Genomic DNA, 12,944 nt, shown 5'->3' on the forward strand with positions numbered 1-12,944 from the left:
ATCTGCCTGCGTACGCAAGCACTCACATCCCAACACAAAAGCACGCGCGCACGCAAACGCGCACAGCAACACCCACAAACACGCACACGAACACCCACAAACAAGCACACCAACACCCACAAACAAGCACACCAACACCCACAGACAAGCACACCAACACCCACAGACAAGCACACCAACACCCACAGACAAGCACACCAATGCCCACAAACACGCACATCAACGCCCACAAACACGCACACCCAAACCCACAAGCACGCACATCCAAACCCACAAGCACGCACATCAATACGCACACACACACACACACACACACACACACACACACACACACACACACACACACACACACACACACACACACACACACACACACACACACACACGCCAAGGAGGTATTTTAGACCTCCTCGGCAGGGACACAGTGCCGCTTAAAATTGGCAGTCAAGCGAAAAAGGTCGGTCGCACTTAGAAGCAATGGCACGCATCCCCAGAATAATATAATTAGCGTTCTTGAGCCCGCCCCGATATTTTCGTCAGGGCACCTCTTAATGCCCGAAAGACCGTAATTCATTCCACTTTCTTCAAACAACACGACGAGAGACGCCTCGCAGGCGATGAGTCGCGAGGCAATTACTTCACCATCGCTGCGATTAACGGAAAGAAAATGCTGCGTTCCCATTTTAGCCAATGACGCCGCGGAGTTGAAACCGCGCAGTCATTCAAGGTCAACGAATTGCTAATTTGCTTAAAAAAGTGACACTATAGAAGAATTTTTAATGAATTTGTATTGACATTTAAATTGCACTTTGCTGGAGTGCCAGAAACGCCAGTTTTGAAGCGAGCTAAGTCTCGGAGGGTTCGAATTCTTTAACGGTTTACAAGGTGCGGCATGCTTTCCATCTATTTTATCCAGTAAGTATACTTTCAACGCCTACAAACTTTTCTCCGCAACATTTCGTATTTTAAGAATGCATCACAAAGCCTGAAGTCTAAAAAATTTCCTTAAAAGAATAATTTTTTTCTCTCTCCGTTATCTTACAGCCATCCCAGATATTTCCAACTATAACTTGTCGAACGCTCCCGATAACTAACAAAGTCCCCGTTACTGCCGTTACTGAAACTTAAGCGGCGTTTAGTTCGTCGTCAGCAGAAATTGGCCAAAGTTTCACAAAAAGTGACAAAAAAAGGCCACAGAACAATTGTTTAAAGGGGCACTGCTTTGCTTTTAGGCTCTTGGCCAGACGCACAGTGTAGTTTCAAGGCCATCAAGGCATTACTGACCTTTTTAAAAACTACGGGCCTGGACTGCAGACTTTGAGCATGCCAAACTGCTTGCCATATGTTCTACATCTTCCTTCTATCGTCATCGTCACCCATCATGCACCTCTTTCTTCCCTCTTTCTTTCCCTCTTCCCCTTCCCCCAATGCTGAGTAGCTGGCTAGAGGAATATACCTCAGGCCGACCTCTCGGTATTTCGTGTCATTAAACTTCTTTCTCTCTCTCTGCTTTGCTAATCCACCGTGGAAACAAAACACTTCGCCTCTGACGTGCAGCGCCATCAAGCGGCGAGGCGCCGCACTCGGCCCTAGTGGCGGCGTCGGATAACAGGGGGCGCGCCACTCTCAAGCACTTCTCTCTCCATTGTTTATCACGCCCAAGAAGAGCGACCAAAAGACGGAGAGAACAAGCAGGCAATCAGCTCGGTGGGTGGGAAACGCCGAACGCTCTCCGCCATCACCCCGGAGTGCTTGCACGCGTTCCACGGAAATGGGATAGGAGGAGAGGAGCGCAGGCGGTTAAGGACGATTTGTCGGTGAGCGACCCACTGTGATGAATCAGGCGAACAGCGACTCTTGCGCCTTCGCCGCTGGAAAGGCTTATAGATTTCTCTTTCGCTCGCCGCCATTCCCTGGTTGTTTTTGAATAACTCTTTTTCCCGGAACGCTGTTGCTCGGGGGGGCGTCGACTTCGACAAGCCAAGCGCGGCACTCAAGCCAAATTGAAGATCCCCTTTCAGTAATAGATGCGATGTGCTTTTGACATATACTTCTGCATTTGCTGTTATTTTACTTATTCGTCTGTTCATGTGGCATCATTCGTTCGAGAGCCCGATCAGTTGCCCATGTCAACTGACATGCATTCCATCAATTACAAACGAAACCTCCGCACAAATATTTTTCTTCGTTCTCTTGCATCCATTCGTTTACCACTGCACTTTCCGTGAAGTTTCTTTTTTCCCTCGTGAGCTATAGTTCGGCATTTACTTGCTCACTACTATGTTTTATGTGTGACATTTATGCTACTGGTAAAGGCCGCAGCATATTGTACTTAACAATATTTTTGGGTACGAGGTCCCGCTGGCAGTTTTCATTTCCTGTTCTCTTCCGGTTCAATAATGTTACGATGCGCTTTGATCTGACATGTTCTGTCGGTAGAATCGAACGAAAGTTCTGTCAGTCTGCAAACATACACTGACGCGCAAAAATCGCAAGAAAAACACACGCTACTATTACTGTTGTTGGGCGTGGACAAACAAACACGAAGGGAAAAGTCCAAATCAGGGCATAAATTCGAAAGATTGTGCTCCAGGTCAAAGGCTCATTATTATGCCTGCTCGATAAAAAAATTCGACGCTACATAGGTCACTATTCTGCATGCGAAAGCTAATGCCACTGTTGCATAAAAAAACAAACAAACTGAAAACTATTGCAGTTTGTGTTTGACCGTGTATTCACCTGCCATTTTCGTTCACGTTAATGCACGCCCCAAACAAATGAAAAAAGAAAGCAAGATCGCATCTGACCACCACCGCACCTGTTGCCTCGTCACGTCCGAGGTGAAGGGTTCATTCATAATGCACATCGAAAAGACAACATCAATAACTGCGGAGTAAACAAGAAGCTAGGCAAGGGGGCGCCAAACGCGAGAACTGCATTGGGAGAAGCTCTCCCTGGGGGATGTACCGCACTCACTCGAATATAATCCCGGCACCCGTCTTTTTTTCTTTTTTATCCTTAATTTTCAACACCAATAAAGGACGCTGGAGTTATCGCCAAACTTCAGAAATTTACTCGAGGAGTCAAGTTGGACGGTGTGGTGAGAGGACTAGAACTATATAAGCATCTGTTAAAAACGTACAGTAAACGTCCGCTCAAGCCGTATAATAATAGTTAACAAGTAGCCTAAAAACAGACTACTAGGAGATACTGTACACCAAATGGCTGTCTGAAGAAAGGACAGCAGTTGACCAAACAATTCGTCGATTAATTGATGGAGTTTAACGTTCCAAAACAACTCTGGTTATGAGGAGAAACGCCGTTTTAGAGGTCTCCGGTTTATTTCTGCCGTCTGAACGATGTTCAACGCGCACCTAAGTCAAAGTACGCGAGCGTTCTTGCAGTCCCGCCTCCATTGAAATGCGGCGTCTGCAGTGGGTAATCGAAACGGAGACTTCAACGTGCTAGGCAGCAAAAGCACCGTAGTCCCCAGGGCCATCGCGGGCTGCGGGTCTATCGACAATTCGTATCATCCGCGCATCGCATAAGAGAGGTGGGTTAGCCTGGAAAGTGCAGTATTTCAAGCGCACTCGCCGGAACTATGGCTACAAGTGAATCGCGGAAAGATGGAAGAGATTGGGAAAACAATGAAATGATTTCGACACGCAGGAAGAAAGAGCATCTCGCATAGGAATGACCACTTTTATACGTCGTACAATGACGGGAGGTATATGCGACTGTAGCTTGTGAAAAGTGAGTTTTCTGTTGCCGAATAGAACAGCGAAGCCTCAATACCAATTACCTTTGTTGCAAAATACGTGACTGAACCATAATTATGCACACGCACAAACTTCGATGACAGGCTCTCCCTACCTCTCCCTAACACATCTAGGGTTAGCAATTACAATTAGTTTATTAAATATCACTACTTCAATGATGACATACTGATGCTGTGACGGTTGACCGCGTACCTTCTGAAATGTTCTCATTTTCTGGCTTCGGGAATCAGTAATTGTGTGCACCCATTTTTTGTCATTCACCGTGTATACCCTGCTGTTTATATGCGTTCCACACTAACTACCACTGCGTACAGTCTGCAGCATTTAGCCTTTCCTAAAACCCCGTTAGGCTAAGCGTCTTTAAGCTGAAACATGCAGTTTCTGCTTCGTGCAGGAATACTTTTCTTGAATGTTTACCTCGGCGTCGACTCGCATGAGAGCTTTTCTTTCTTCGATCCTTTTCGAGTTTTTTTGTGTTGTCCTCGAAGAGAATCAAGGGCCGGCCAATATTCAAATAAATACGGTAGTATACACCGGGCACCACCGGCGCGTTGCAACGCTGACCCCTCTCCGTCGTGATTCGAATTACGCGGTTGCAACGTGCTTTTTTTTCTTTGCTTGTTTTCTTTTTCCTTTTGTCTCTCGCTACAGCTGCTACGTCGTGCTGACCTATTCCACGGCCTGCGCGTATTTTAGCGCGTTTCTTCCCCGTTTCGCGCTTCGTGCAAGCATATATACGCTTTGCTGCGTCCGCCCAATGAATCGTGCGGCTCGGGGCATCCAAGTTTGCGGAAACAAACAGCCACGTGACTTTCGTACAACGCGCATTTTCAAATACCCTTTTCTTTAATTCGACAGCGTTATAAGGGCCTATCCCTCAACGGCCCTTCGAAGTCGAAGCAAAATAAAGTGGACCGATCCTTGACGGTATCGGGTTACACTTGCTGAAGTGTAGATGAAGACGTGTCATACTTAAGTAAGCCTGCAATGCCAAGCGTACACTATTCACGTTACGTCGAGTTCCCCGCCTCGAAGTGTTCGTTCGAACGCGGTAAACTTAACGCAACACTCACATATAGTTTTGCTTTTGGCACGCAGAAGCGAAGCTTCAGTTGTGAATAGTTCTAACCAACTACTAAAAGTAAGTACTGTATCAGTTTGTAACTCAAATAGCATTTCACTATTTTTTGTACCGCCCTTATGCGCCAGCTCAGCCGCCTTCTCCTTTTTCCTTTTTTCTCTCGCGCTTCACGTTCTTCTCAGATCACGTGTCCACTCTCCGATCCGACGAGCAGCGTCGTCGTTTGCTTTAAATAATACCACGTGATTTGCCGCTGACTCGTGACAACCCTCCACGTTTAGAAAGAAAGGCGCCTCCACGTTTAGAAACAAAGGCGAACGAGCCGTTTTGATCTTCACTGAAGTGGAATTGTGTTTGGGCATCACACGGTTAAGACATTCTCGATTCCGCAATTCCGCCTTACAGCAGCGGTAAACGCTAACCAACACAACGAAGACACATTTGCAGTGGCTTAAACTCAACATAAGCACCTCTATACGTCACTTCAATTTCTGACGCCATGCTGAGTTGAAGCGGCAATTTCAAGGTGGCTTCGACACCCGCCGCTCATAAGGCCACGCTCGGCCATCTGCTTCCGATTCTAAGAATGTACGATTATGGGAAAAATCGGGGATAAATCTTGTTCACGTATTAAAGGAACATCACATGAAGAACTAAAACGGTAACGTTTACATCGCTCTGTAAGATTCGGAAATCACCTTCAAGAACTTGTCCGAAGAGCAGCGAACTCTCACTGGCCATGCCAGTTCGATGTTTTCATTCTGCGCAATTCGCGCCTTAGTGTATAAACGAGCGCTGCCGCGTTTGAGTTTTCAACGAAATAGTGGCAAGTTGAAACAAAATTGATTTACCACACTCTAGCGGTGCATAATGTCCGACCGACTAGGCCAGGAACAAGTTCTTTCGAGGTGCTTATTTCCGGTTACAGAAGTGAACAGTGCGCTTAACGTAACTCAACATTGTTCCTTCAAGAAGCCATTGAAATGTCGCGAGGTACGGGCAGGTACACCGGTAGGGTGCGTCACTTTGCAAGGTCGCCTTCGAAAGTCGGGTTGCCTAACAGACCACTCCACTTTTCTTTTTGTGATTTCCAAGGAAAGCAAGCGTGGAGCTCCAAGGCGCACACAAGAAACCCCGCGAAGGAGCACGGGTGGGCTGCGCTCAATTCGCAGAGGCCAACCCCACGGGCACCTCTGGCTTCGCCTCTATTCGTTTAGCGAGCGCCAAAGACTGGACACTAGGAAGAGAGAAGCCGAGGAAGAAGTATGGGGGATGGACAGAACGCGTACGGGAACAAGGCTTTTCTACACCTGCTTTTTTTTTTCTTCTCTTGCTTTCTGGACAGGACAAAATTACTTTTTTTTTTATGCCATCCGATCCTTGGGTAACCGCACGGAGGAATGACTATAGGAGGGAACGTTACACAACACAATTGACGCCGAGAGTTTCGGCCCAACAGGTGATCATGTGTCGCGACAAGTTTTAATGAAGAGTTTTAGGTTGTGAGCACACGTAATTATACCGTTCACGGAACGCTGGGTTGCCGGGGTCATAAACGTGAGCACGAAATTCAGGCAGGTATCGTAGTGAAATATTTAGCGCGCACAATCGACAAGGACACAGTGAAGGGGGGACACACACGTCATATTCTTGCTCCCGCTAACCCAGCTGTCTTAGCTTCACTAATTGCACTAAATATGTGCCGAGCAAGAGTGGCCTCTTGGCATGTATACGGCATTCTACGTGCCCGCCTGACGTCCAAAGATTATGTGACTTCACGAAACCGTCGATAGGACACACCAGAAGAACATGCCGAATAGTTTGCATCTGAATCGCGGCACCATAAACTACGAATTCGTACCAACTCGCCCAACTATCAGTTCTGCTTCAACCCGCCGAGGTTACTCAGTGGCTATGGTGTTGGGCTGCTGAGCACAAGGTCGCAGGATCGAATACCGGTCACGGCGGCCGCATTTCCATAGGGGGCGAAATGCGAAAACACCTGTGTACTTAGATTTAGGTGCACGTTAGAGAACCCCAGGCGGTCGAAATTTCCGGAGTCCTCCACTACGGCGCGCCTCATAATCAGAAAGTGGTTTCGGCACGTAAACCCCCTAATTAAATTAATTTTTAAATTTACTTCTGCTTCAGTCAGGTTTCGCTTTCGCTGGCATCCCGCTAATATCCCGAATTTTCGCCTGACAGTGCTGCCAAAGGACATCGCACTAGCCAAGCATGTGTGATCGTCGTTTCCTTTCACGCGTGCACAGTTCAACAGGGGCCAGATAAAGGAAGCGAAAATAAACCAACCCCGGCGTCTGGCGATGCGACGCCGCTCGACCAAGCGGAAATTATAACGGGCCCGGCGTAGAGCGACGCGGTAACCGCAACGGCGATAATAGGGCCGCTGCTGGCTGCTGCTACATATACGATAATAAGGATGAACGCGCAACAGCTGTGCGCTTAATTACGACGCAAGGTTGCGTGTCAATGCACTTTGATGTCGGAAGTGTTTCTTGGCGTTTGTATATGCTCGCAGTGCAACAGGCAACACGTGGCAACACGTGTTGCCACGTGTTGGCAACACCAGGCAACACGTGCCAGATCGAAACTGTAGTCAAGGCCCCCGCTGTTGGCGGAGGCGCTGTCGTCAGACAAGTGTGCGAGGCTCTTATATAAACGACCCGTACGTTGCTAGAGCAACTGTGATGGAAGTGATTTTTTTTCCCCCACGAAGATGTGCTCAGAGAGTGGGATTGGATTCAGCTTCCCTATACGCTTTCGACGCAGCGCTCGCAGAATGTGTGCATGCTACATTTTATATATGTCATAGGAAACCAGCACACAGTGGCACGAAGGACAGCATAGGCGAAATTATATAACTTCCCCAATTTCCCCAGTGCGGATCATGTTCAACGTGCTCACATTTTGCTCTTGCTATGGCGTTTCCATGGCGACCGCGGGGAAGAAGGCTCGGCCGCCTGCCGCGGCGGCTCTATTCCAACACGGAGGACAGTAAAAGAAAAACGAAAAAAAAAAAGGAATAGCACACCCGTGTACTTGTGCTTTGGGTGCACCTCGAAGATATCCAGACGGTCAAAATCGATCCGGTGATGGCCGAATATGAATCAATCAGTCAATGGTAGACCGATGGGTTTTAACGTCACAAGGTAACACTCGGACGATACGAGAGACGCCGCCGCCAATCAAAATGTGGCCGCCGGGTACAGGCATGGAAGCTGCGACTTCGTGCACAGCAGCAGAACGCTGCATATGCACTAAGCCAGCACGCCGGGCAATCAATCAATCAATCAATCAATCAATCAATCAATCAATCAATCAAAGGCTTACGCTGCGAAATATCTCACACCAAACGGATGCTACGCTTCGTCATTCCATGCGGCTCACAGTTCCAATTTTTTAGATCGGCACTTCGAAGGTCGCAACGCTATACGGCCGCACAGAAATAACGAGTCCCGACTCCGCCGGTATCTGGCCCCGGAAGAAGGAAGGCGCCGCTGAAGCTCGCGTAATAGCGCCGACGTTGTATAAAAACAACTGCGTCCGAACGTCTATATGACTCACGCCACGATAGAGTTTCGCGAGCGAGCAGTATACCACCGCACGCAAGTTTCATCTTGCAGTATTTTTCATCGGCAAAAAATAAAAGAAAAAGAAAAAGGAGCCCTGGCTATATACGAAGCAAGCTGGGCGTCACCTGACTGCGGCTGATTGCAGCCTAGACGCACGCGCGCGCAAGGGACCTTTTTTCTTTGCGCAGGTGCCGCCGCACACACAACACACGGAAAGCTTGCTATTCAACCAACTGGCTTTGTTTCTCAGCATCGAGGAAAACTGGGAAAATTAAGCTGATTAGCATATCGCGCCATGCTCGAGAAACGGAAGGATAGCAGGCGATCGGCACGCGGAAAATGATTGGGAGGAGGAGGAGGAAGGAGAAAAGTAGAGGGCAGGGAGGTTAACCGGAATAACGTCCGGTCGGCTACCCTACACCGGGGGAATGAGAAAGGGGAAAGCAATGATCACAGGAAGAGAGAGGAGGGAAGGAAAGAAGGAAATTGCGGCGAGTTCGCTGACGCACGTGGTTTTACAGAAATTGCATTAATAGTCACAGGTGGCCGCACAAACACGTCGCCCTTAAGAAACACAAAAGCGCCTTCACCGCTTTATGGGCCGACGGGCGATGGGGGCGGTGTTACAGGAGCACCTGCACAGAAAGCGGCCGATCGTCCAGTTTTTGGAAAGCTTTGGCAAGCTCTTGTCTCTCTGGGGCATATCTTGGACAGTGGCACAGCAGGTGGTCGATGTTTTCTTCGGTGCCACAGACCTCGCATGCTGCACTGTCAGTCACTCCAATTAATGTAGAGTATGCCTTTGTGAAGGCGAAGGAAAATGATTGGGAGTTGCGAAAACATAGCGGACTCAATGGTAGCTGACGCTACGTCGACCCTGCGCAGAGAAGCACCCAAGCTACAGCTTATGCGCATGCGCCGTGTCGCCGAGACTGCTTTTTCGATTAGCACACGTCTCGCCAGCGCATGTGCGAGCCGATTACGTGTGTGCTATGTTCAAAGCCTCCGAAAGCATGCTTAGGGAGAGTGCGCGTTTGAATGGAGTGTGGAGGTGGCATTCTACATTTCCGCGATAGATATACACAGAAGGCGTCAAAAATTTACGGGACACGGGTTGCATGATAATAGTGCGATTTCCGAACTATCGGTGCCAGCAGCCAGCAAAACTGTACACAACTCTATACCTATATGTTCCTCGCAGATGGAAGTTACGTGCTAGAAACAGAGGCTTCGCGAGGGTACAAAGTTAATATTCAGCTCTTTCTCAGATTGCTTGCAGGACGACAACCACCCATTCCGTTTATTAAATTTTCTCACTACGTCACTTTTTCACAGGGTCGCTGTGACGTCACATACTTAACGGCGTCTTTAACGGATCACGTTATCTGTCGCACGGTAGAGGGGGACAACAATGGATTGCTGAGGAACCAGGGACTCGAAACTTCGGCAAGTAACCGTTGTTGTGCCGAAGACGGCCCGATACGTACGACCAAATACTGTTTTGTAATCTGTGACGTCACACTGACGTAACGGCCGCCGGTGCAGTTGCAGTTATGAAACATTTTTTTTTAAACAATTAAGTTACGACCTTCCAGTAATAATCAACGTTCGCCCGCCGTGCGCATTGACCGAAGCGCGAGTTTTGAAGGAATACGTCCCCAGTCTGAAGTCATCTAGACTCGCTGGTGTCCCTACACATATTACTATTGATGTTTATGCCGCTTGAAAATCCGTACAGTGAAAGGAAGCCAACGACATTTTGCTGACTGCGGCGTACATTATTACGGCTCTGCAGCTTCCCGCTGTCGGCGCCTCTGTCACACGCCTGCCTTTTTCAAAAAAGATTATGGGGTTTTACGTGCCAAAACCATCATCATCATCATCATCACCATCAGCCTGGTTACGCCCACTGCAGGGCAAAGGCCTCTCCCATATTTCTCCAACTACCCCGGTCATGTACTAATTGTGGCCACGCCGTCCCTGCAAACTTCTTAATCTCATCCGCCCACCTAACTTTCTGCCGCCCCCTGCTACGCTTCCCTTCCCTTGGAATCCAGTCCGTAACCCTTAATGACCATCGGTTATCTTCCCTCCTCATTACATGTCCTGCCCATGCCCATTTCTTTTTCTTGATTTCAACTAAGATGTCATTAACTCGCGTTTGTTCCCTTACCCAATCTGCTCTTTTCTTATCCCTTAACGTTACACCTATCATTCTTCTTTCCATAGCTCGTTGCGTCGTCCTCAATTTGAGGAGAACTCTTTTCGTAAGCCTCCAGGTTTCTGCCCCGTAGGTGAGTACTGGTAAGACACAGCTGTTATATACTTTTCTCTTGAGGGATAATGGCAACCTGCTGTTCATGATCTGAGAATGTCTGCCAAACGCACCCCAGCCCATTCTTATTCTCCTAATTATTTCCGTCTCATGATCCGGATCCGCCGTAACTACCTGGCCCAAGTAGGTGTATTCCCTTACGACTTCCAGTGCCTCGCTGCCTATTGTAAATTGCTGTTGTTTTCCGAGACTGTTAAACATTACTTTAGTTTTCTGCAGATTAATTTTTAGACCCACTCTTCTGCTTTGCGTCTCCAGGTCAGTGAGCATGCATTGCAATTGGTCCCCTGAGTTACTAAGCAAGGCAATATCATCAGCGAATCGCAAGTTACTAAGGTACTCTCCATTAACTTTTATCCCCAATTCTTCCCAATCCAGGTCTCTGAATACCTCCTGTAAACATGCTGTGAATAGCATTGGAGAGATCGTATCTCCCTGCCTGACGCCTTTCTTTATTGGGATTTTGTTGCTTGCTTTATGGAGGACTATGGTGGCTGTGGAGCCGCTATAGATATCTTTCAGTATTTTTACATACGGCTCGTCTACACCCTGATTCCGTAATGCCTCCATGACTGCCGAGGTTTCGACAGAATCAAACGCTTTCTCGTAATCAATGAAAGCTATATATAAGAGTTGGTTATATTCCGCACATTTCTCTATTACCTGATTGATAGTGTGAATATGATCTACTGTTGAGTAGCCTTTACGGAATCCTGCCTGGTCCTTTGCTTGACAGAAGTCTAAGGTGTTCCTGATTCTATTTGCGATTACCTTAGTAAATAGTTTGTAGGCAACGGACAGTAAGCTGATCGGTCTATAATTTTTCAAGTCTTTGGCGTCTCCTTTCTTATGAATTAGGATTATGTTAGCGTTTTTCCAAGATTCCGGTACGCTCGAGGTCATGAGGCATTGCGTATACAGGGTGGCCAGTTTCTCTAGAACAATCTGTCCACCGTCCTTCAACAAATCTGCTGTTACCTGATCCTCCCCAGCCGCCTTCCCCCTTTGCATATCTCCCAAGGCTTTCTTTACTTCTTCCGGCCAAAACCACTTTCTGATTATGAGGCACGCCGTGGTGGAGGACTCCGGAAATTTCGACCACCTGGGGTTCTTTAACGTGCACCTAAATCTAAGCACACGGGTGTTTTCGCATTTCGCCCCCATCGATATGCGGCCGCCGTGGCCGGGATTTGGATCCCGCGACCTCGTGCTCAGCAGCCCAACACCATAGCCACTGAGCAACCACGGCGGGTACGCCTGCCTTTTTCCTTTTATGCGGTTGCCGAGCTCGTTATATCGCTATACTGCCGCCTGGCGTTCCTCCAGACGCCGCCCCGCGGGACAAAATATTTGCAGTGTTATTACATCAACGCCTCTCTGAGACGGAGAACGCGACAACGGCCGAGAGCCGGTTTCTCATTTCAAGGCTGTAAATGAAACGCACGCACGCACGCTCGCACAAACACTCACCAGCGCACGCACGCGCACGCCAGCACGCACGCGCGCGAACACACAGAGACATACGTGAACGCGCTCTTCGCGGTATGACAATCTGTGCGTTCGGTTTAGGTATAGTGGTCTGGAACTGCAACCCTAAGCGCAGGAAAGACCGAAAACACACTTTCACAGAAAAAATAAAAAAATTACCGACGATTACGTTACTTCCTAATGCGAAATTTGAGCGCAGCAAATAAGCTGTTTCACCTTTTCGATAGATTGAGGCAAAGAAATCGAGCAACACATGTATGCGCTATCACAGAATTTTTTTTTATTTTTCACACGTATTCCTTTAACAAAGACTCCACTAACAGTTCTTGACAGTCATGAAGGAAGCTTTGTGGTCGGAGAAATAGACTGATATATGTTCGACTTGGTACACCAATGCTTGATTCTCAAAGACGAGATCTATACAAGTGCCTCGCGAGGTTGTCACAGCCGTGGGACGCGTTACGAGCGAGAGGAACGGGATGTTCTCCCGCATAAGTGTTAGGAAATTGCTGTTTGTCTTTATGTCAACATTAAAGTCCCCCACTACTAACATCGGTGTGGATCGATGGACGGTTAATGCGAGTTGCAGGAAGTGCACGACGTCTTTCGTGAGTGCGGTAGCGGACTCACGAAAGCGGTATCAGTCGGTCGCTGCTAGCGCTGGGGGG

The 12,944-nt window shown here is 48.1% G+C and overlaps 1 protein-coding gene across 2 annotated transcripts in view; it reads right to left on the reverse strand.

Moving 5' to 3' along the window:
* Positions 1-12,944, reverse strand: part of LOC139050799 (fibrous sheath CABYR-binding protein-like) — a 135,609-nt gene that overhangs the window by 40,933 nt on the left and 81,732 nt on the right. The window contains exon 1 of one of the 2 annotated variants that reach the window (XM_070527562.1): positions 8,212-8,340. The exons of the other annotated variant lie outside the window; for it this stretch is intronic. The gene's annotated coding sequence lies outside the window, so the exon portion shown is untranslated. Of the gene's footprint in view, positions 1-8,211; positions 8,341-12,944 lie in introns of those variants that run through there. 2 annotated transcript variants of the gene reach the window in all.

This window comes from Dermacentor albipictus, chromosome 10, assembly GCF_038994185.2.
Source record: "Dermacentor albipictus isolate Rhodes 1998 colony chromosome 10, USDA_Dalb.pri_finalv2, whole genome shotgun sequence".
NCBI classification, from domain to species: Eukaryota; Metazoa; Arthropoda; class Arachnida; order Ixodida; family Ixodidae; genus Dermacentor; species Dermacentor albipictus.